The sequence below is a fragment of the Marmota monax genome, unplaced genomic scaffold (genome assembly GCF_021218885.2).
Source record: "Marmota monax isolate L192 unplaced genomic scaffold, Marmota_monax_Labrador192_F-V1.1 WCK01_AAM20220418_F8-fsc00202, whole genome shotgun sequence".
In the NCBI taxonomy this organism is placed as follows: Eukaryota; Metazoa; Chordata; class Mammalia; order Rodentia; family Sciuridae; genus Marmota; species Marmota monax.
Window position 1 is genome coordinate 1931627 of NW_026695005.1, and position 23469 is coordinate 1955095.

Below are 23469 nucleotides of genomic sequence, written 5' to 3' on the forward strand. Positions count from 1 at the left end.
TTCCAATAAAATATCATACACAAGTATTTTTAACCATTTTTTTTAAATACGAGGATGACACCTGAAAAAAAGTCTAATCTACTTATCATTCAAGAAAAAAAAAGTATCAATAAGTTCACATCAGTGAACTTCTTCAACTTCATAAAAGGAATCTATAAAAACTTTAAAGTTAACTTTAAACTTAAGTGTGAAAAAATGCATGTTTTTTCACTAAAATCAGGGAGAACATAAGAGTTTACCTTATAAGTATAAATATTTAAGATTTTACTAGACTTATAACTAGTATAGTAGGTTAAGAAAAAGATAGAAGGGTTTTTATTTGGAATAAGAAAATACTGTCATTCATAAATGGCACAGACAACAAAAAGCTACTAGATCTAATAATAAATTTAACAAATTTTTAGAGAGTAACAGTAATGTGCAAAAATTATTGCCTTTTTCAAACTAGCAACAATTAGAAAATATTTTTAATGTAATGAAATTTTAAAGAAGGTACAAAATATCAAATCATAAGAATAAGTTGACAAAAATATGTATAACATTTGTACATTGAACACTACAAAGTATTGCTGAAATAAATGAAAAAGCCCTATTATGCTTTTATATTGCAAAATTCAATTCAACCATACATTGATTTTTAAAGTCAACCCAAACCCACCAATAAATGACAACCTTATTATAATACTTATGTGGAAAAGCAAATGATCTAGATAGTCAAAACAAGTTTATAAAAGCAATTACAAAATTAGTGGGGTTTTTTGTTGTTGTTGTTGTTGTTGTTGTTTCATTGGGGATGGAATCCAGGGGATTCTACCACTGAACTACACTCAAACTTCCTTTCACTTTTTGAGACAGTGTCATGACATTGCTGAGGCTGCCTGGAACTTGCTATCCTCTTTGATCAGCCTCTCAAGTTACTGAAATTATACATGTCCACCGCTATGCCTGGATAAATTTAGAGATTTACACTATCTGATTTAAACACTTATTGTAAAGCTATAATAACTTTAAAAAAGTGTATATCAAAACAGAGTTACAGAGAAAAAGAATAGAGAGTCAAGAAACAGATCCACCTATTCTATGATCAACTTATTTTCAACAAATATACTTACTTGTCATACTAGAAAATGATCACATCTTTAACAGAAGATTTTTATTCCAATATCCTATATACTAGATTTATCTCTACATTTACAATACAATTTAATTTAATACTAAACCTATGAAACTTCTGGAGGAAAACAGCAGAAAATATTAGTGAAATTAGATTTAGCAAATATTTCAAGAGTTTAACTTAAAAACTATGGAAGGAGATTATATTATTAGTACATTAGGTTTTATTAAAAATTTAAATTGAAAATATATGAAGATACTCTTATGAAATTGAATATATGAGCAAGGTATGGCGGTGTACACTTCTAATCCCAGCAACTCATTAGGCTGAGCCAGGTGAATCTAAAGTTCAGGACCAATCTCAGCTATTTAGCAAGACCCTCAGCAACTTAGTGAGAACCTGTTTCAAAATTAAATAAGGAAAGAGTAGTAAATAAGCTCAGTGATAAAGTGCCCCTGGGTTAAATCCCCAGTACCCAAAATGAAGACAAACAAACAAAATTATATATAGCTTCAAAGAAAATAATTGTAAAACTATTATCTTATAAAATAAACATGTCTAAGCATACATAAAGAACTATTACAACTTATTTTAAATCCAATTAAAATATCCAAAAATTTGAACAGCCGCTTCACAAAAATTATGCTGGAAAATGAATACCTGAAAAGCTGCTTAACTTCATTTATTTCATTAAGGAAATAAAAGTTAGAATTAAATGCAACCATATATGAAATGAAAGGCTAAAATTCAGAACACTGGCCATACCAAATATTGAAAGAATGTTGTACATCTGTAACTCTCTTAAATTGCTGGTAGAAGTGTTAAATGATACAATGACTTCAAAAAAATAGTTCATATTTTTAAAATTTTTAAAGTACACTTATCATATGACTCTATCACTTCATCTTGATTTCCAAGGTACAATAAAAAAATATTTTTAAGGGCTGGGGATATAGCTCAGTTAGTAGAATGCTTGTCTCACATGCACAAGACCTTGGGTTCAATCCCCAGCACACACAAAAAAATTTACAAAAAGACTTTTACACCAATGTTTATAACACTTCTCTCCCTCTCTCTTCCCCCCCTCTCTCTATATACACACATATATATCTATATTTATAAAATATATCTCATATAATTGTATATATAAATATATGAGATATGTATAAATATATGAAGAAGGAAGGTGAATTCAGAAGCATCAGTTTACAAAGAGAGAGTTGTATATTTGTACGTTTATCTTCACTGTGCTGGTGATATCGAAGGTGTGTACATATGTAAGAACTCATTAAATTGTATATTTTATATATGAGCAGTTTTTATAAATAATACTCCCAAAAGCTTTAAGAAGCATTAAAAAAGACAAAATACAAATACAGATAATTATTCAAGCATTCAGATATACTCTTTATAAAAATACAGCATATCTAGATGTATATATGTATAAACATGTGCTTGATATTGCTAGTATATGCATGATTCAGAGTCTATTTCTGGCTTTCATTGTTAGTCCCATCCTTTATAAGTGATGTAACCTAGAGGTTACATAAATCATCTTCATTTAGGAAATGGGAATAAATATAAAATCTTCTTCATTGTAATCATGATGGCATAGAATAATTAGAAGAGCGTCCTAGCAAATATTTTGTACAATGTCTTATAACTGCTTTTAAATTTATCATCACAGTTAATTGTATCACTAAATTATTTTCTAAAACAATTTTTATACACTACATAATTATACCATGGTCTAAAAACATAAAAATAAAATTTGTTTATTTTTTTTTGTTACTTGAATTAAATTCCAGTAAGTAAATGTGAAAAAAAATTGTACATAACAATGCTTAGTTCCTGATAACTTCGTATAGTCTGATAGAAAGCCTAAGAGTGTTCATTAATTTCTTTCTCTATCCCACTTGTACCATCATATTTAAATAATCATCACTTCTTGCCTAGAACATTCCAGTGTTAGCACAGCAGGAAGATCAGTCTTCAAGACTAACAACCTTATTCTTTGTTTAAAAACTTTCAGAACCTTTGCATTGGAATTGCTGTAAAAGTCAAGTTTTTTTCCATCAATATTTTACTAATAGTAGGATGGACAAACTGGTGGCAGGATTGTAGTCCTGTCAAAAAGGATCACAAATGCCAAATGAAATAGATAATTGTTAAAAAAAAAAAAATTAAGAGCTTCTGAAGCAACAAATGGAAAGACATTGAAGAAAAATCTAGAGAAGGAAAATGGGCTTCACATTTCTTTCCCTGAAAACATTTGTCAATTTGGGGGACAAAGAGCAACATTATCCTGACCTTTATTAAATTACCTTCAATCCGTTCATTGTTCAATCTAATAACTGTTTTCTAATAAGTACAGTTAGAACACTTCTAGTTTTATCTATGTTACCAAAGAAGAAAAAGTGGATATTAACTAAGCCTGAAGAGAAATAAAAAGGTTAATGTTGACGTTAAGGAGAGTTTTAATTAATTGGCATAAAATCACAGGGACAAGTCTAGTCCTACTGCACTTGGAGAAAATGAACAATTACATTTTTTTTCTGGATATGAAGAAAGACTAAAGATGTGGGGAATAATTAATTGAAATAAGCATTAAACATCATGTTCCCTACTCAAGAGGAGAAGCAAAGTAATGATTATTTTTCTTGGATAGATGAGCAAGTAAGAAAATTTTGAATACCAATTAACTCCTGACCATTGGGTCAGAACAGAGTTTATTAAGAGTTTCCCTGTCAAATAATTCACAGTACTTCATGTTGGACTGAGACATTTTCTTAAAATGTGTTAAGTCCTTAAAGTATGACTTAAAAAATATCACAAAGGGAAAGTAGTTCAATTCCAAATAAGGTTGAACTTTGTTCCTACAAATCAACTGATTTTTTTTAAAAAAGTATTATCCATTTAGATTAAATTTAAATTTTTTATGGTAATCTAAATAAATACTCACTTAAATATGTGAAAAAATATTCTTATGTAGAAGTAACTTAGAAATTCTCCAAAGAGTCTTATAAATTCTCTAAGAAATAAGTGAACAGAAGAAACAATAGCCTATTTTCTAGGAAATATCTCACTCGCCAATTATTACCATTTGCCTGTCCCATACACAGCACATGGTAGCCACTATAAATGGTGAAAAAGTTACTTCTATCAAGATTCCATCCTTAATATTGCATATCAGATAAAGATACATTGAAAGCCACAAACTATACAGGGCAACTTACAGGTGAGAAAGGAAAGGTAGTTTATAGCTAAAAGGAGCTGTGCCCAATAGAGGCTAGGAAATGAATGAAAATGACAATTCCCCAGGAGTCTATTCAAAGAATTAGAACTTGAAAGAAGGGAGAATTGGCTAGGGAGGTGAGAAGCAGAGAACAAAGAGCACAAAATCAAAGGTAAGTTTGAGCACGAAGTCTTGCTAGGACAGATAAAACATTGATTTAACAAGAGGAGAGAAAACATTCAGCAGTGATAAAGGTTGTCAGTGGGAAAGAAAGCATAAACAAAACGTTTGATGATATATTTAATGAAGTGTGTTATTTTGTCATCTAACAAGTTATTCTGTGGATGTGTGGTGTGCAGGTGAAGAGAATGTTTAATGGAATCTGATGACAGGTTCAGATCTTCTATCTACCATTTGCTAGTTGCATGACCTCAGAAAGCTACTTAATATCCCTGCTTCAGCTTAAAAATAATTTAGACGATCATAGTGTATGGCACAGAAAGCTGTTGTGAAGAATGCAAAGCTCCGTGCCTGAACGTATGCATTTTCCATTGCTGCCTTAAGAAACTACCAAATATGTAACAACTTCAAATAGCACTGACTTATTTGTTCGGTTTTGCAGATAAGAAGTCTTGATAAATAGGCTCAGCGGGAGCTCTGCTCCAGATTTCACAGCAGGGAAATCAAGTCCTGCGCAGGCCTATGTTCCTTTCTGGAGACTCTGGGGATGAATCCATTCAAGCCCATCCAGGTTGCCAGCAGAACTCAGTTGCATACATTTCTATGACTTGGGTTCCTTGCTGGTTTCCAGCTAAGGCTCCTCGTTAGTTTCTAGAGGGTGCCCTTGTCCTTAGGCTGGTGGCTCTCTTCCTTTGTCTGTAAAGTCATGTCAGAGTTAAGTCAATCCTTCTAATCTCTTTGAACGCATTTCTGTCCCTGTTTTCCTCTTCAGCTGTTTCTTTCTGTTTAATACTTCTGCCTTCTGCTTATAAGGGTTGACATGATTACCTTGGGTCCACAAAGAAAAGCAAGAAGAATTGCTCTTCTAAGGCTACCTGCTATGAAGTGGGTATGAAGTGTCCCCAAAAGTTCATGTTAGGTAATTCAAGAATGTTTAAAGAGAAATGATCAGATTATGAGAGTTGTCACCTAATCAGTGGATTAATCCATTTGATGGATTGACAGGACTACTATACTGGGTGGTAATTATAGGCAGATAGAGTGTGGTTGGAGAAGGTGGGTCACTGGAGTCATGCCCTTGGATTATATTTCATTCCCTGCTGCTAGCTTAGCCTGCCTCTCCCTCCCTCCCTCCTTCCCTCTTTCTGTCTCTCTCTCTGCTTTAAGGTTGCCTTAAACTGAGCAGCTTTCCTCCTCCACACCCTTCTACCATGATGTTCTGCCTTATCTCAGGCCCAGAGCAGTGGAATTGGCCCACCAGGGACTGAGACCTCTGAAACCATGAGCCATAAATAAGCTTCTCCTACTCTTAACTTGTTCTCAGATATTTTGGTCATAGTGAAAAACATGAACTAACACACTACCTAATTATACTTAAAAAATTATTTCAAATAAGTACCTATATTAGTGTTTTACTAACCAGGGGATAAGAATCTTGGGGGAAAGTCTTGAGAATTCTGCCAACCATATTGACAATATTTGACACATCCTAAAACAGGCTACTAACATTATATTGACTCAGAAAACCTGAAATTATATTCCCCAAATTAAGTTATTAAGTAACTCTCAAAATTTCACAGAAACATAAATATGTGAAGTAAAAGCAACTTTCTAAATGTTGTACCCAAACATTTATATGTATCTTAATTCTAGGGAAGCCAGCTAAAGCTATTGCTTAAATAAATGTAATAGTTTTCATTGTCAAACTCAATTCAACCATGATCTTTTTGAGATCCAGAGGCCTAGACCTTGATAAGAATTAAATTAGCAGAAAAAGAAATTACTCTTTCACATGTAGTTAAAATATGTGGTAGAAATAAAAATTTAAAATTGTCAGTTCAAACCATGTTGCTAGGGGAAAAAAAAAAACAACCTTCATTATTCAGGCATTCAGACATTTATCTGTATAACTGCATCTTTATTTTCTATCCAAATGTATATTATAATTTAATAACATAAATTAGGATTGTGAAGAAATAAAATATACCCTGAGGTCTCCCTTATTTGTAGGCTTATGATCTTCTGATGTCATGTTTAAATACTCCATGTTGAATTCTATAAAGCATATTAAACTAGAATTCTAGGGTGATGCTTATTTTGTACCTTAAAATATTTTTTCTGAAAAGTTTTGGTGTCAGAAAACTTCCATATTCTTAAAAATTATCAGAGACCCTAAACACAATTATTTTCATTTATGTGAATTTAATCTTATAATATTTGTAATACTAGGAATTAAAACTAACAATTTGTTGAATAGTTGAATATCTATCAGGTTTAAAAGAAAAATAAGAACTCTATTATTATTTAACACAAACACCATATTTACAAAACTAACATTTTTCCAGGATTATAAACACAATTGTGTAGAAGTGGCATTATTTTATAGATTTACAAAATTCTTCAAAAAGATTAATAAAAACAACTGAATTCTAACATTTTGTCTGATTTTTGTTTATCATAATATAAATAAAAATATGATCCATAATTATATACATATTCAATTGGTAAAGGTCATTCTTGCAGACCTCTTGAAAGTTCTCCAGAATCTACAATATCCCCCAAAGTACAATCTTGAAGGAAGATGGAGACAAGGTGAATAAATTCTAGATATGACTTTATATTTTTTTTTAGTATATAAATCAAACCAAAGATGGAAACACTGTGGTCTTTTGTTCAGTGGGTGTTCTGCATAAACCATAGTAGAAGCAGCTTCCTTAAAGATATTTCTTACATGACCTGATGATGATTTTTCATTTTTACTTCCTTCAGTAAGAGAATCTCTATATTTTGTTTTTCTATTTTCTAGAGCATTTTGCGTAGTACAGGCATTACTTCATGTGTGGTGAGTCTCAGTTGAAGGATTCAGTTAGAGTTGGGTTCCTCAGAGGAGGAAGAGAGGAAACTGTTCACTTTATTTTTCATTGCTAACACTTTTGATTCACTCAAGTCAATTTTTTTCTTCTTGATTTAATTTTGAGCTTCCATTTTTTTCTCTAAAACTATCAATCACATTTTACTTTTAACATATTTAACATAAAGTAGTTTATTTTTTATTTTAAATCTGCTTTAAATCTGCAGTTATTCATTCCTTTCTTTTATGTTTTATTTTTCCTTTCCACTTTCTCTTTCAACTATAGTCTTCTTAGTTTGTTGATGTTGAGATGTCTTACACTTTCATATTTCACTCGATTTATTTTATTCTCATCTATTTTTATTTTCCTTTCTCTTTTCAATATAGTAAAAATTATTAGTAGTAGTAGTCATACTGGTGGTAGCAGTAGTAGTAGTAGTAGTACATGGTGAGAGTTCACGCATTCTTGATGATAATATTGTGTAAAGCAATATGGCACCATTTAGTCAAATTAAGTAGTCCTGTATTAAAAGCCTCGATATTTCTGCTCTTGAGATATATCAAATAAATATCCTTGCACGTTTCCATAATAGATTGTATTTTTGTGTATATCTGCAAAAATACTTGTAGTTTTTGGCAATAGGAAACTAGAAGTAAATTGGAGACTTAATAGGTAAAATATTCCCATACACTATAAAGTATTACAATAAATCTAGAGTGAACAGATTTAGTGAATTTAGAGAAAAGTGACTAGATCATTAAAATCTAATGCTTAGAACTGTGGAACAGAACTATGTGTATAAAATAAAACATATATGTTAGAATAATGCAGGCATAGAAAAGAACATCACTCATTTTTAAAGATTCTGAGACATATGTAAGAAAACATTTGAAAAGTAGTGCACACATTAATACATTAAAATCACTAAAATGGTTGTTTCAATCTATACGTACACATGGAATGTTGTATAGCAAAGGAGGTAAATAAATGATGAGACCTGGATCCTACTCAGATATAATTGACCAGTATCTCATGAGTAGATACTACTTAAATCTTTGCATTTTAGTTACAAAGCAGCTAATATAATTACCTACCAATTAAATTATATATTTATATACATATATGTACCTATATATAGCTATTATCCATATTATGTGTATGCATAAGTGTTTTCTCTTGTTTTAAGATTTTTATAAATTGCATTCAGTGGAGTTATGTCTTAAAGGTATCCCTATAATGTTATTATTTATTAGCACATACTGACCAGGTATTGTTTTCATGGCAAATTCTTTGTCTAATTATTTCCTGGCAATAGAATATTAACTTGTGAACTTCTATAGAGTCTAATAATGCAACATTTTATTAAAAACATAAATATCACTCCCTAGCAGGTACCAGAGGTCGCTTGATAATCTCTCTCCACTTTTTTGAACTGAAGTAGGCAACATTCCATACAGAAGTTAATTTGAGTTCTGAAAATTGTCCTTGGGAACTTATTAATAATAACAAAAAAAGAGCGAAAAGGTGGTGTGTTCTTTAGTGAACCTTTAGCCAGTGGTCCCTAATAGATTGTGAAAAATCACAATTTTTAGAGAATAGTTTATGTGAAACAAAATACACATTATACAGTTGAATGAATCTACCTGAAAGACTGCAAGTAAAACAACCAAGACATAGAAAGTTCTATGAATTATTCTTAAAAATATTTATATCAGATCCTTTTATGATTATTCAGTTGCATAACTCTAGGCAAACTCTCCACCTCCATAAACCAAACCAAAACAAAACAAAACAACACTGCCACAAACCAGAAGAGACTAAAAAGAGACCCAACAACTAATACAATTTGAAATATCGATTGCCACCTTGAAGAAGACAATATTATTGGAAAAATTGGTGAAATTCTATTATTTAGTTAGCAGTCTTACAACAGTGTGTATCCCTTAGTTTTGATAAATATCCCCTAATTATTCTGCTATTGACATTAGGGGAAGCTGCCTGAAGAGTGTAAAGGAGCTCTCTGTAGTATCTTCTTGTCTGTGAATTAAAAACTAACACTAAGTTTAATAAGACTTTTAAATGCAAAGGTAATAAGTGTTATTAAGGCTGATTTTAAATATATAAGAATAATTATTTCTTGAAAATAAAAATTGTCTTATTTATTTCAGCATTTCTGGATAGTCTATTGACAAAATAGACAAAATACTAGAAAGTCAAAATAGAAGGACAAAATACAATAATTATTGCAAGTTATTAGATAATTAAATAAATATTTTCCAAATGCTTGACATCACTATTTTCTTTAGAATCAATATGTGAAAAGTACAGCTTATTCTAAAAATGAACCAATGTATTTTTTTCAGGGAAGCTACACAATACCACAACAATTTCTGCACAATAACTTGTCAAAAGCATCACCTGGAGAGCTCAGTTTTATTTTGATATAATACTGTAGAGCAGAGAATATTTTGGCATGTACAAGATAGAAAAGAAGTACAAATCATACATCTCACTAATTTAAAACTTTCTATAAGTTTCTGAAACTTTTTATTTTGCTTGTAGAAGATCATTTATTGGTAAGTTGGCACAATTGATTTTTTTTTTTTTTTGTCACTGGGGACTGAGCCCAGGGGCCCTTTACAACTGAATTACAGCCCTTTCTTTTTCTTTCTTTCTTTCTTTCTTTCTTTCTTTCTTCTTCTTCTTCTTCTTCTTCTTCTTCTTCTTCTTCTTCTTCTTCTTCTTCTTCTTCTTTTTACTTATTTATTTATTTTTATTTTGACATTGGGTATTTCTAAAGTTGTTGAAGTTATTGCTAAGTTGTTGAGGCTGGCCTCAAATTTGTGATCCTCCTGCTTCAGCCCCCAAGTCAAGGGGATTATAGGTGTGTGCTATTATACCTGGCCAATTGTCATCTTTTGAAGCTATGTAATGTCTTTTAACTTATTGTGCAGTTTTCTTCATACGTTGACCAAAATTAGCACTTGCCAAGTTTTAAAAGTGGAGACAACAACTCCATACTTCACCCATGAGAATGTAGTTGCACCAGGAATATGTCGACGCTTACCCACAGAATCAGTGCCCTGCATAAATAACATGGTTCTTCACAATTACTTCCACAGAAGACTAGTGCTGCTGATGACAGCAGTAGTTTGAACTTCAAATATGTATGAAATATCAAAGCTCAACATTTATTTACTAATTTACTTTTTGTCTTTATGTGTTTATTTATTTCGTGGTATTAGGTTTGAATCTATTGGTGCTTCACCTCTGACCCACATTCTCAGTCATTTTATGTTTTAGCTTTGAGACAGAAACTTGCTAAGTTGTTGATACCCACCTCAATTTTCCTTCCTCTACCTCAGGCTCCTTAGTTGCTAGAATTGCAGGCATGAGCCATGACACCTAGCAAATCTCAGTGTTTAAACACCATCAATCTAAATTCTGATAATAGCATTAATCTGAATAATAACATATGTGCATTGTTTTTGCTTTTGCATTCTAGGAATCATACATTATAACATTTGGCATTACATAAATGTCAAATATTGTAGTTTTGTGATTTTTACTGTGATTTCTGTATTTCTAGACTTTTTTTAACTTCAGATTATAAAAATTGGGTTTGATCAAGAAAGCATAAAATGTGCTCAAAAAATAATATTTAAACATTTTTTTTAAAAAAGTTGAGTCTTCCGCATGAACAGTATGAGATTGCATGACAATAGTGTATAAGGAGGAAATTAATTCTCCTTGAAGGTGGAGCCAGGTCCACAGAGGACAGAGACAAAGGAGTATCTGGCCAACAGAAAAATCAAGGCCAAATTAGGGAATCCATTCCCATCATACTACCTCACACAATTTCAGATTGGATACCCTGCAGTGAGTAGATCTCCCAGGGATCACATGAGCTGAGCTCAGATTCTTAATAGACATTCACTGATAAACACATTCTATGACAAGTTACTTAAGTTTTCTGAACTTCACCTCCTATTTATGAAAAGTGGGGGTGATAATTTTCCAGATTGTAAGGTACAGAGAAAAAGCTACACATGTAAATACTAAGCACAGTGCCTGCCATATCTGTTTTCCTAGTCCATTCATGCCTCCAAAAATACCTGAGTAATTTATAAACATCAGAAATATGTTTTCCTTACAGCTCTGAAGTTTGAGAAATCCAAGATCAAGTTTCTGACAAACTCAGCATCTGGTAAGAACTGATTTTTCTAAGAGACACAGACATTAAAACTATAGCATATGCACTTGTAAAAAATACTTTTTTTTTAATAAAAGCATTAAAATAACATATACTGCTTACTGGGTCAACACAAAATTCTCCTTAGAAAATTTTAATTGTTTCAAAAAAATTAAACTTGTGTGTTTTTCATTTTGTATGACTTAATATTAAAAAGTGTTTTTATCAGTTAATCTTTTCCTTTATAATCATGAAGGAAAAATTGCTATATAAAATACTATCAATATTTTGCCTAAACATTCATCCAAGAATTTACAAATCACCAACAAAATATTGTTAATATTTAGAATCATTACATTAAAAGTAACATCCATTTAACTGCAAGTGATGGGTGCCAACTCAGGAACAGAAATTGCTCCCTTCGTGTAGCTCATTTACACACACCTGTGTTCACCTAATCAAGTGCTCTCCATCTTTACTCCAAGGAACTACATTAAATATAGCTCAGCTTTCTCTTTCATGAAGAATTCTTTCATGAACTCACCATGTCTACCTGAGATCCCATTCTAGTACATTCTAGACCTTCCTCCACTGATGTGCTGACCAAACAGGTCTAGTCCTCATCTGGAGCATCTGTCCCTTCTCATGTGTATTCATTATAATCTAGATGCACTAATAAGAGGTTTCTGTCCCTAACCTGAGTGGAATGCAGAGTGTACAACGCAACCATGATTGAGAACTTGAAATTTATTTCCGTTTCCTGGATTCTCTCATGGTTGTGTTTAAAAGAATATAATTCATCTTATGCCTTGATCTCTCTCTCTCTAATCACAAAGTGTTTTTCTGCTCAAATGTCCAATGTGTTCTATTCTTTCAAGCATTCGTTTCCTCCCCATTAGAATTCTCCATTTTGTCTTTATTTTTCTCAATATTTATTTCTGACCTATTCTTTTTCTTTATTCTTAGAGAATTTGAATCAACTTAAAACTCACAAAACTTAAGTTATTACTAAGATTATTTTGAATATTCAGCATCTTATTTAACCATCAAAATAATTCCACAATTTGAATTTTTTTTAAAATACTCAGTGGTTTGTTGTTTTTTTTTAAATAGAAATTTTACTTTGATCATAGAGAAATTGTGTTGGCATCTAAACACATCATGTTAGTATCCAAAGTTAAACAAAAGGAATAGACAATCAAAGGATTTTCAATCTGAATTAATGAAGATAGAGTACATTAACATTTAAAAATTAATATTTTTGATTGGTACAAAATATTTGTGCATTTATGAGGTGCAATGTGATAGTTTGATTCATGTATATTTTGTGTAGTGATCCACTCAGGATGATTAGCATATAAGTCACCTTAAACCCTTGTCATTTCTTTGTGGTAAGTTCATTCACATTCTCTCTTGAAGCAATGAAAATACAGAAATTCTTATTCTAGCATTTGTAGACAAAGGACACAGGCCTGGGTTCAAAGTCAGGTAGGTTTGAATCGTGGGATAGGTCTAGAAGAGTTGGACTTTAAGCATGCTATTCGGCCCTTTGCTCTTAGCTTCATCATCTCTAAAATGAAGTAGAGGGCAACAATTATGTTAGTCACTTCATAAAATTCAAAAACAGAAAAAAATATATTTAAAATATATTTGGCCCAAAGAAGCCTCTTATTAGACTTTATTGTGGTAACTATGCTAGATAGTCAATCAATATTAAAATGAATCAATGCTGGGTAGAACATATCTCAAAGATGGTCCCATGAGGGCCAATAAAATGGCAGAAGCCAGGTACTGAGTCTCCTCTGTAGATGCTTCACAGCACATTGCAGCTGTGATTCCAAAAGCAGTTTTCAACCAGGTTTCCTACCTGAGGGTAGGCTAAAGAACTGCAGGTCATCCTGATTCTAGGAAGGATGGGAACAAAACTTGGGATGTTTTGGTCAGTACTTCTTCATCTCAGTATGTCCCATTCTAGCATATTGTGCAGTTATCTTGAGAAGAAAGGTTAAGACCTGGGTCACCAAGTGTGTCTGCGTTCTTTTCCTGAGTTTGAAAAATAAACACCCATTCTTTTTTTAAGCACTAAATGAAGGTCTGATGTGACCTCCCTAGCACCATAGTAAGTGAACAAAAACAATGTGGGATTTTCTTTCTGGGACTTAGAGTCTAGCAGAAGAGATATGCAATCAAATGTCAACTAACCTCATTAAGTGATACCTTCAATAAATACTTGGTGAACATGCACTAGTTAATAGGCACACTCAAGATGCTGCAAATTCAGTATTGTGAAGAAACAGGGACAAAAATATTCAGCATCTTATTTACCTGTTGGACATTCTAGTTATAATGTCTGAAAATTACCAAAACACGTAATATAAGGAGAAATGAAGGAGGGAAGAGGAAAATGCAAAAGATGCCCATTGAGAATTTGATCTGATTATTGTTTTCCTGATACAGTAGCACTACATGAGCTAGGACATAAAAGAGTGATTGGGATTGCCAGGCAAAGACAGGTAAAGAGCACTCTAAGCAGAAAGAGTGACATGCAATAATACACTGTGGTAGAAGATACCCCTGCTGTTCAGAAGAACAAGGAAGCTGCTGTGCTTGGAGAATAATAGCAGCATCTGAACCTCATTGTCTTGAGGGTCAACTGCAGGCTATTCTGCTCATTCCTCTGTTGCTTGTAGCACTCCATCAGGCTGGCACAGGATTCCTCCATAATTGACTTTCCATAACTAACATTATTTATGTTAGTTGGTGCTCTATTTCTGTGGTTCTTGTAATTCTGACTTCTCCCTTGTAAAAGAGGTAAGCTCTAGAATTTGGTTGGGTATGAGGTCTGTAAGAGACATTTATTAGCCATATGATTTGGACAAATGATCAAATCTATCAGGAGCTCACCTATAAAAAGTGTAAGGCCAACAACCTTGTCTATTACATAATGTTTTGATGTTAATAGACAGCTGTGTGGGAGATGATGCATGTACCATGGTTCTGGAATCACAAACTTTCAGAGATTTGTGACTTTTAATGACCATAATAATAGGAGAAATAATATCCCTATTGTGATGAAATCAATCTGACATGGACTTCAGGTGACATGACTTTCACAAACAACATTCTCCCTGTTACTCTCCTTGAATTACAGAGAGGAACTTGACAGGTTTTATTGGTTTAGTACACAAAACATAAATCTTTCAGGTAAATAATTATGTGGGTTATATTTTCTCTTCCATGGTTATTGCTTGACTCTGAAATATCTCTGCTTTCTCCTGATTTAAAAATTGTTCTCTAATGAAAAAAAAAAATGCTGTCTCATTTAGCAGTGCAAGTAATGACTATTTTAACTTTTTCATGTATACTACATGGATAACTAATTAAAGGCTTTTTAATTCTCTTCACAATTTACAATCCTCTTTGTAGCTTTTCAGTACTGTCCTGGATAATGAAACAAATTCTGCAAAACTAACATTCAGATTGATGATGTGCTCCTATTGGAGATATTATAAAAACAATACTCAAACTTTATTCCATAGAGTTTCATTATACCTCCAAGTATGTTACCAATATTGTTTTGAGGAATAGTATGAAAATGTATACTATATATCTTTGGTAGGTACAATTTATATCTTTAGTTATAGTAATAACTCTAATTTATTGCTTTTACATTGAAGAGGAATTGAATATAAAATACACATAAATGGATTTAAATTATTGAAATCATTTTGCTCTTTCCTAAACAAATAAATTCCTAAAAGTGACAAAAATTGAATAAAATAAATTAATGCTCTTTCCATTTAGTCTGAGAATTTTGATTTTATATATATATATATATATATATATATATATATATATATATATATATACCTGTGTGTGTGTGTGTATATATATATATATATATATATATATATATATATAAATCACACACACACATGCACACGTCACACACATTTCATACATATATATATATATACACATATGTATATAGATACTATAATGAGTTATTCTTAAGAACAAAGTTATAACTTCTGTGGTCAAAATGACAATGATCTCTACTATTAAATTTTAATAAGTGAACATTTTAAATTTAACTATGTATAAATTGAGCTATCAGTAAAAATGTCTCATTATTTCAGTGAGAAATTAGCAAAGATATATATTAGCCATTGTCATACTATTTCTTAAAAACAATATTTTTTACTCTTGGTGACATTTAATTTTAACATTATGCATACACTGAGTTCACATCTCTTTCAAGAAGAAATGAGATTTTCACTTTAAATCGCACAGGCACGAATGTGAGGTCAAGCTGGTGCCAAATCGATCTGAAGGAGACCGGATCTATTATTTGAAAGTGGTGCTTGATATTTCTTATCCTCAGTGATGAAATCGGCTTCACTTTCTGGCTGGGAAAACTCTGTCTAGTTATAATGATACCTCTAATTTACTGATTTTACTCTGAAGAAGAATTGGATGTAAAATACACATAATTGGATTTAAATGATTGAAACCATTTTGCTCCCTCTGAGAAAATAACAATCTTAAGCAAATAATATCTGTTCCTGAAGCTGGCAAAAGATTGAGTAATATATATTAATGTTTCTTCCTATTATTCAAAGTTTTTTTGATTATAAACTAAGATGACTTTTAAAAACCCAGATATGAACAAAATAAATATCTAACTATGTATCAGTCCCTTTTGAAAAGTTTGTGTAATATGCTAGTTTTTTTATTCCCATGATGTCACCTTGCTCAAAATAAATTTCAACATAATTTCACTGGCCTTATTATAGTATTTTATTATATTCTGGAGCAGGAAATCTGTCTTTTGTGAGGAATTGTGATATTTTGACATTTTATAGCTCATGTTCAATAAAAATTGATGGAAAGAGTTGAAAAAGGAAGGCCAATAAAGTGAATTAGGAAGCTGGATAATACTGTTTTTAATAAAAATAATATGTGACTATAAAGCAAGAAAAATAATATTTCCAGAGCTCAAACCATATATGGAAAATTTTATTAAAAGAAATATTGATTTATTACTGCAGAGGTAATACAAGTATGTATCAACTTGGTGTGATTATCACCAAAAACATGCTTAAGTTATGCTTAGATTTATTCTATACTATAACCAAGATATAATCATATTTCCATAAACTAAAATGAAAGCTTTACAATGGTCTTAATTTTAATATGATGGATAGAATATATGCTGAAACCTTCTCCTCTGTTTACTTTAGATACACCCAAAAGGTAGCCCACATATGAAAACTTGCCAGGGTTCAGAGGGTGGAGATCTCTTATGAAAAAAATAAAAGTTATGGCCCCAAAACTCTGAGGAACTCAAACCCAGTAACCTGTGTAACTTGAGTTAAATTAGGATTTATTTCCATGACTGGTACATGGGGTCTTGAGGAGTATACAGGATTTATTGGGGCAAGAAAGCAAAATCTGCACAATCTATGAAAGGCTGGGGTGTGGCGTACAGCTTATCAATAAATGAGAAAGTTGACATAGAAACCCTCTACTTGTACTGAGAGTCAAAAATTATATCCCTTAACAAGCTGAGATTATTATAACATTGTGGCATTAGTGCCAACATTCAAAAGTACACTAAAACAAAACAAAAACAAAACAAAACAAAACAAAAAAACACTATAGCAACAAAAAGAAACCATAAAGTAATTTTAGCCATCATGGTGGAGCCCTGTTAATCATTTGTGAAAAATGCAATGATCCATAAAAGTTATTGAGAAAATGCATTATCCATTATTGGGTTATAATGAAATGTGCAGATTGGGTTATTTTAAACAAAATGGAGTCATTTTCAAAGATAAGATAAATAAATTAAAGCTGCATTCCTTAACATGGCAGAATCTCAATACAATACTGAGTTAGAATGTCTTGGAATAATTTACAATATTTGTCCATTTCTGAATGCCCATCTTTGCATAGTTGAAGTGAGGCCAAAGAGCAAAATATAATTTATGGTCATGTAAATACAGTAAATCTATTAATCAAAAACTGTAAATGAGTAACATATTCAAGTTTTTGATTACCTCTGAGGGAAGATGATACTTTGGAGCATGAAAAGTTAAGAAAATGGAAAATAAAAATGAAATTTTGAGATATATGAGGTGACAGTAATCTTCCTTGTCAATTATATTGCATTACTCATCAATGTATGAAATTCAGATACTAATGCAGTTTTTGATTTGCATAAAATTGTAATTAATATAATTAATGTCTGTACCCTTAAGTATTTCAGAATGCATTTTTCTACTATATAAAACAAGTATTTCACTTGTTTCAGTTTCCAGTGTATATTATAAATATGTTTGATATCATTAAAATCTAATTGATATTTAGTATAAGTGCATTAGTAGGAAACTGATTAATTTGTGTGTAAGCATTCCCTTCTAATAAAATCATTCATTATTAATCATCTGTAGAAATACTGTTGGAAGGATTTATTCTGAGATTTTCTAGAAATGTGAAATAGAATTTTATAGTATATTTAAAATAAGCACATAGAATTTTTATGCATTAACTTTGGTTGAATCTCATAGGTCTTTTAAACTGAAATACAAAAAGGTCCTACTTAATTTTCTTTATATAAAACAAAGCAGGACAAACTATTGATTAACAAACATGTCAAGGAACACTTGATAGACTAAATAATCAGATAGTAGATCTAGGCTCAGAGATAGATTAATCATTTGATAGATCAATAGATGCTATACAAAAGAGAAATTCTTTCTTCAACTTCAAAGGAAAATGATTGATCACAATATCATCATTGCCTACAGTAAAATGTGGAGATTCCTTTGACCTCTCTTTTGTTTTCTGATTATTTTATCTAGTTTTCTCAAATTCCCATTTCATTTTATAGAAACCATTTTCACTCTCCTTTCGTAATAGTCTTTCCCACCCACAGTGAATGAAAAGTTCTACCTAGTTTCTACTGTACCTATGGAATCTTGAAGACCCATGAAAGTTAATTGTAATATGGAACATATGGGAGACAATCAAAGACAGGAAATGTGTGAATTTTTTGAAAAAATTTGTGTAATATGCTAGTTTTAGAATTAGCAGGAAATTAAAATACATTTTAAAATTTTACTTATGAGACACAATGCATTATTAAATGATTTTTAAAACAAAAACCACACTTTTATAAAATGTTTCACCAGGCATGGTGTTGTACACCTATGATCCCAGCAACTCAGGAGTCTGTGGCAGGAGACTCCCAAGTTCAAAGCCAGCCTAGCAATTGAGCAAGGCTTTAAGCAATTTAGCGAGACCCTATCTCTAAATAAAATAACATAAAAAGAGCTGGATATGTGGCTCTGTGGTAAAGTACTCCTGGATTCACTCTCCAGTACCAAAATAAATAAATAAGTAAAATAAGTTTCAACCAATACAAATTGTGATTCAACAAATTTCTTAAACTATATATATATATATATATATATATATATATATATTTTTTTTTTTTTTTTCACTTTACATTTATTTTAACGAACCATATGCCTGTTATTTTTTGCAGATATTTTAAGAGTTTAAAGCAGAACAATTGACTGTAATAAGCATGAAGGTCATCAGTCACACAAAATAATAAAGTAAAATACAATTTGTAAATTTCTAAAATATTAGAAAAACTGAACCAATATTTCTTACTCTCTTTAACTGTGTTAATGGACTGACTAAAACAAAATAAAATAAAATAAAATTTGTGACTATATAAATAGTAAAAAAGTATTTATTTTCATTTCAATTAATTAACTGTTATATATGAAGTTTCATAAGAAAATAACCAAAATTATATTTCTCTAAAAATAGCAAACTATATAAATTAAGAAAATGACAGAACTAAACATCAGGGATTCAACAATATGCTGAACAACTGAGTTTGTGATACAATTTCACAGCATTTGTACTTAAGTGCAAATATAAGAATTAAAAACATGAGGCTGAGGCAGGAGGATCACAAGTTCAAAGCCAGCCTGGGCAACTTAGCAAGGTCCTAAGCAATTAGGGAGACCCTGTCTCCAAACAAAAAATAAAAAGGACAGGTGAGGATGTGGTCAGTGGTTAAGTGCCCCAGGGCTCATTCCCCAGTGGGGTGGGAAGAATCATGAAAGAAATCATGAAACCTCTAAAGGACTACCCCTGAAAAGAAGAAAAATTAAATAAAGGAAAGAATGTCTGGGAAGTGGGGATCTAGAAATGGGAGTCTAGAAAACTAACAAAACACAAATTCTAGTGCTGGCTCCATTTATGCTCACTAAAAATATAGCAAAGCAGACTTGAGGAATTTTTTTGGATTCATTTACTTCTGGTCTTAGGTGATTTCAGAGGAAGTCCTGTACTTATGGGGACAACAGAGCTAGATAAAGGGCCAGCTGGAACAAGGAGTGGAGGCCATAGTCACAGTCAGAGCAAAACGGAGGAATGTGACAAGGACTCTGGCTACCCAGGGTCTCAAAGAAACCCCACTGCCTGGCACTGTGAGGATTGACCATATTAATTACTCATTGTCAACTTCATATTTATATTATAAATTTAAATAATGACTTGTTTAGATATCAATCTCTAGTGGTGTTAATTATGGATAGGTTAAAAAAAAAGAGTAGCAGTATCATCACTTTAGAAGATTATTTGAAATAAACCTATTTTGGATTGGTAACAACTGACAGGATGTTCTCATTAAGGCAATAGGACAGTACCAGCTCATGTTCAAAACTGCAAACAACACAACCCACCCTCCCTAATTCAGACAGAAAAATGTTTGACTGCTGTGGGTTAGGAAGCTCCAAGAATCTCAAGCATGCTCTAGACCCTTCACTCCATGACAGTTTGGATATGTGCCAGTGCAACTTAACACCACTGGTGCCGGGATGGAAGGCCCAATGTCACCCCTGCCTCCTTCACCAATAAAGCAATATGCCCAACATTTACTTTCTCACAATGTTTGCTTTTCAAATGAAGACACATAAATGTGTACCTGTTTTCTGGAAGCTAAGCTGCATACCTGAACTATATTTTGAAGGAAGGAAGGAAAACAAATTTCTACTGCTTAATAGCTTTTAACAACATGGAAAATTTACTAAATATGAAGGATATTCAAATGTAATACAGAAAAAAGAAGAAATATAATTGGTCAGTACTTTGTAATATAATAGTTTCATATAAATGTGCACACATTTTTTCACACTTAAACTTCACTCAAACAGCAAAAACAAAACCAACAAGGAAATGTTCACACCCTAAGAAATGAAATGTTTTTAAGAAGTAGATTTTTGCAGTGGCTACAGGCATGAAGTTTATACTCAGAATGACTATAAAGTTGAATAGGTGTATGCCTGAATAAACTGTGTAGACTTTTGTACTTCAGTTTCTTTACTGATGAAATGGAGGGTTAACAGTAAATATCTCATGAGGTTCTCATAAAAGTTAAATGAATTATTCCATATGGACCATCTCTCAGAACATTTTGTACATAGTAAGTGCCCAGTGTATGCTAACAAATAACTAGTTTCCTACATAAAGTTTAGAGATGAAGTCCAGAATGGTGACAGAATTTTAGCAAGTATCATTCTATGTAACCATGCAATATGCCACTCTCAATTTTATTTGGAGTGTTAATATTACTTGAAAACTACCTGGTCCCTAGATACATGTATTCTGACCATAAGAGGAAAAGCCATTTTTATTTGTGAATGATACTAAACTTCAACTTTTACAAAGTTTTTCTGTGAACTATTATGGTAACAGGATTTTATTAAACCATTTGATAATTCTCTGAAGGATTGTAAATATTTTTCTAGTTTCATATTATTTTGTTTTGGTTTGTCTCTCCTAGCCCCAAATTATAGCATTAAATAAGACTTTTGTGGAGCAACAGCTAAACATGTATATCATTCTAGGGAAAAAAAAGGTGATGTGATTGTTAGATTTCTACTGCTAGGAGAATTCTTCATCTGTTCCTGAGAGAAATAAAGATATGTCATCTAAAGAGGGTGGTTGTTTGGCAATCGGAATATGGACTACCAAGAAATTTTGAGTAACACTGACTACTCTAAATTTATGACTTTATGGATTAAAAATACCTAATTCATGGTAATACCTGTATCAGTCTGTTTTATGTTTTTAGAATAAAGTATCTGAGACTGTGAACCTTATAAAGAAAATAGGTTAATTTAGCGCACAGTTTTGAAGGCTGAAAAACAGCATGGTATTGATTCTAGGAAAGGTCCCCTAATTTCATTACTTCATGGTTAATGGCATCATGACCAAAGTTCCTGCAAGAGAGAAGATCACTTGGTAAGACAAGAACTCAGGGAGAGAAGGGAGAGGAGTCAGTCTTGCTCTTTTAATAGTACTCATTCTGATGAGAACTAATAGGAATTACAAGAAAACAACTTAATCTGTCATGATGGCAGCACCCCTAATAATCTAATGATCTTCCACTAGACTTCACTTCCCAAAAGTCTCACCACCTTTTAACAGCGTCACCTAAGGACCAGTCTTCCAGAGCATACCTCTTGGGGACTCATCCAAACCATTCCCTGTAGCAGCACCTTAGATCACTTAGTCAGTCAGTTTTCCATATTCAAGTTTATAGTTTTTTCAAGGGCTTAGAAGTAAGCCAAGACCTATTCCTCAAATTAAAAACATTCAACTTCTAAAAAAAGAAAGTGTTCCCAAACCCCAAGATCCTTAGAAATGATCCTCCAATACAAGCTTCCCATGAGTTCTATGTATTACATTTCATTTACCAGAGACTCTTTATATACTGCTTGATGAAGTTCCTAAGAGCCACCTGAGACATACACTTGGGCCACTTCCTATACCAGGGAGGACCCTTCTCTTGTTCTCCTTTCCACCTAAAATGCCATAGTTCCCTTTTAATAGTAAGACGGTAAGCTGGACAAAAGTTGGTTTCCACTTTAGAAGAGACAGTCAAAATATCCCATATGACAAGAATTAGAATGTAGTCTATATGGAAACCTCAGCTTCTGGGTTTTATAACATTACTACTATGTTTTCCCATAACTTCTCTGTACAAAATTGCAAAAAGTAAGTTGGAGAAATTTCTCTTGTGCATACTAGATACACATTATCATTAAGAACACATGAATTATTCTAACTTACTTTTTTAAGAAAAAATATTCTGTCAGCATTGTATTTGTGGGATCTTTTGTATTATTTTGTTTTATGACAACCTCTTTACTTTTTTTTTCCTATTTAGTAATTTGCACTCAAAGGTTGCTACTTAATTTTTTCTTTTCTTTAAAGTAAGTAAATGTGTCTAAGCATATTAAAGTTAAGTTGGAAATTATACCCTTATTTATAAATGTAAAGGTCTATTGCACTTTTGTGCCTCTTGTTTTATTGGAGTTTATTATTCCTCTTGAGACCTATAATCCCAAACTACATAATTTAAAAACAGCTTTCTGCATTATTTTTCTATATTGTATAAAACAATATGTTGTGTAAAGTAAATTCTTGTTTATGAATTTAATAAATGCTTATTACTAATAAAACAGAAATTATAGAATAGTAAAAAATATTAAGGTATCTATAAACCCATTATCTACTATTAGAAATATACACATGTATATGTAATATATATGAGTCATAAATGGTGCTCTCTCTCTCTCTCTTTCTATCTCTCTCTCTCTCTCTCTCTATGTATGTATATACATATATGTATAAAGTGCATACACACATGTGTACAAGTGTCTCTAATAAAGTTTGTAAATATGTATATAAATAGAAAGGACTGAACTCTGAAAATATTAATAAAGGAACATGAAAATAACTTTAAAGTAATAAAAGAACAGCAACAACAACATAAGCATTTTTATTCCAAACTCTAAGTTCTAAG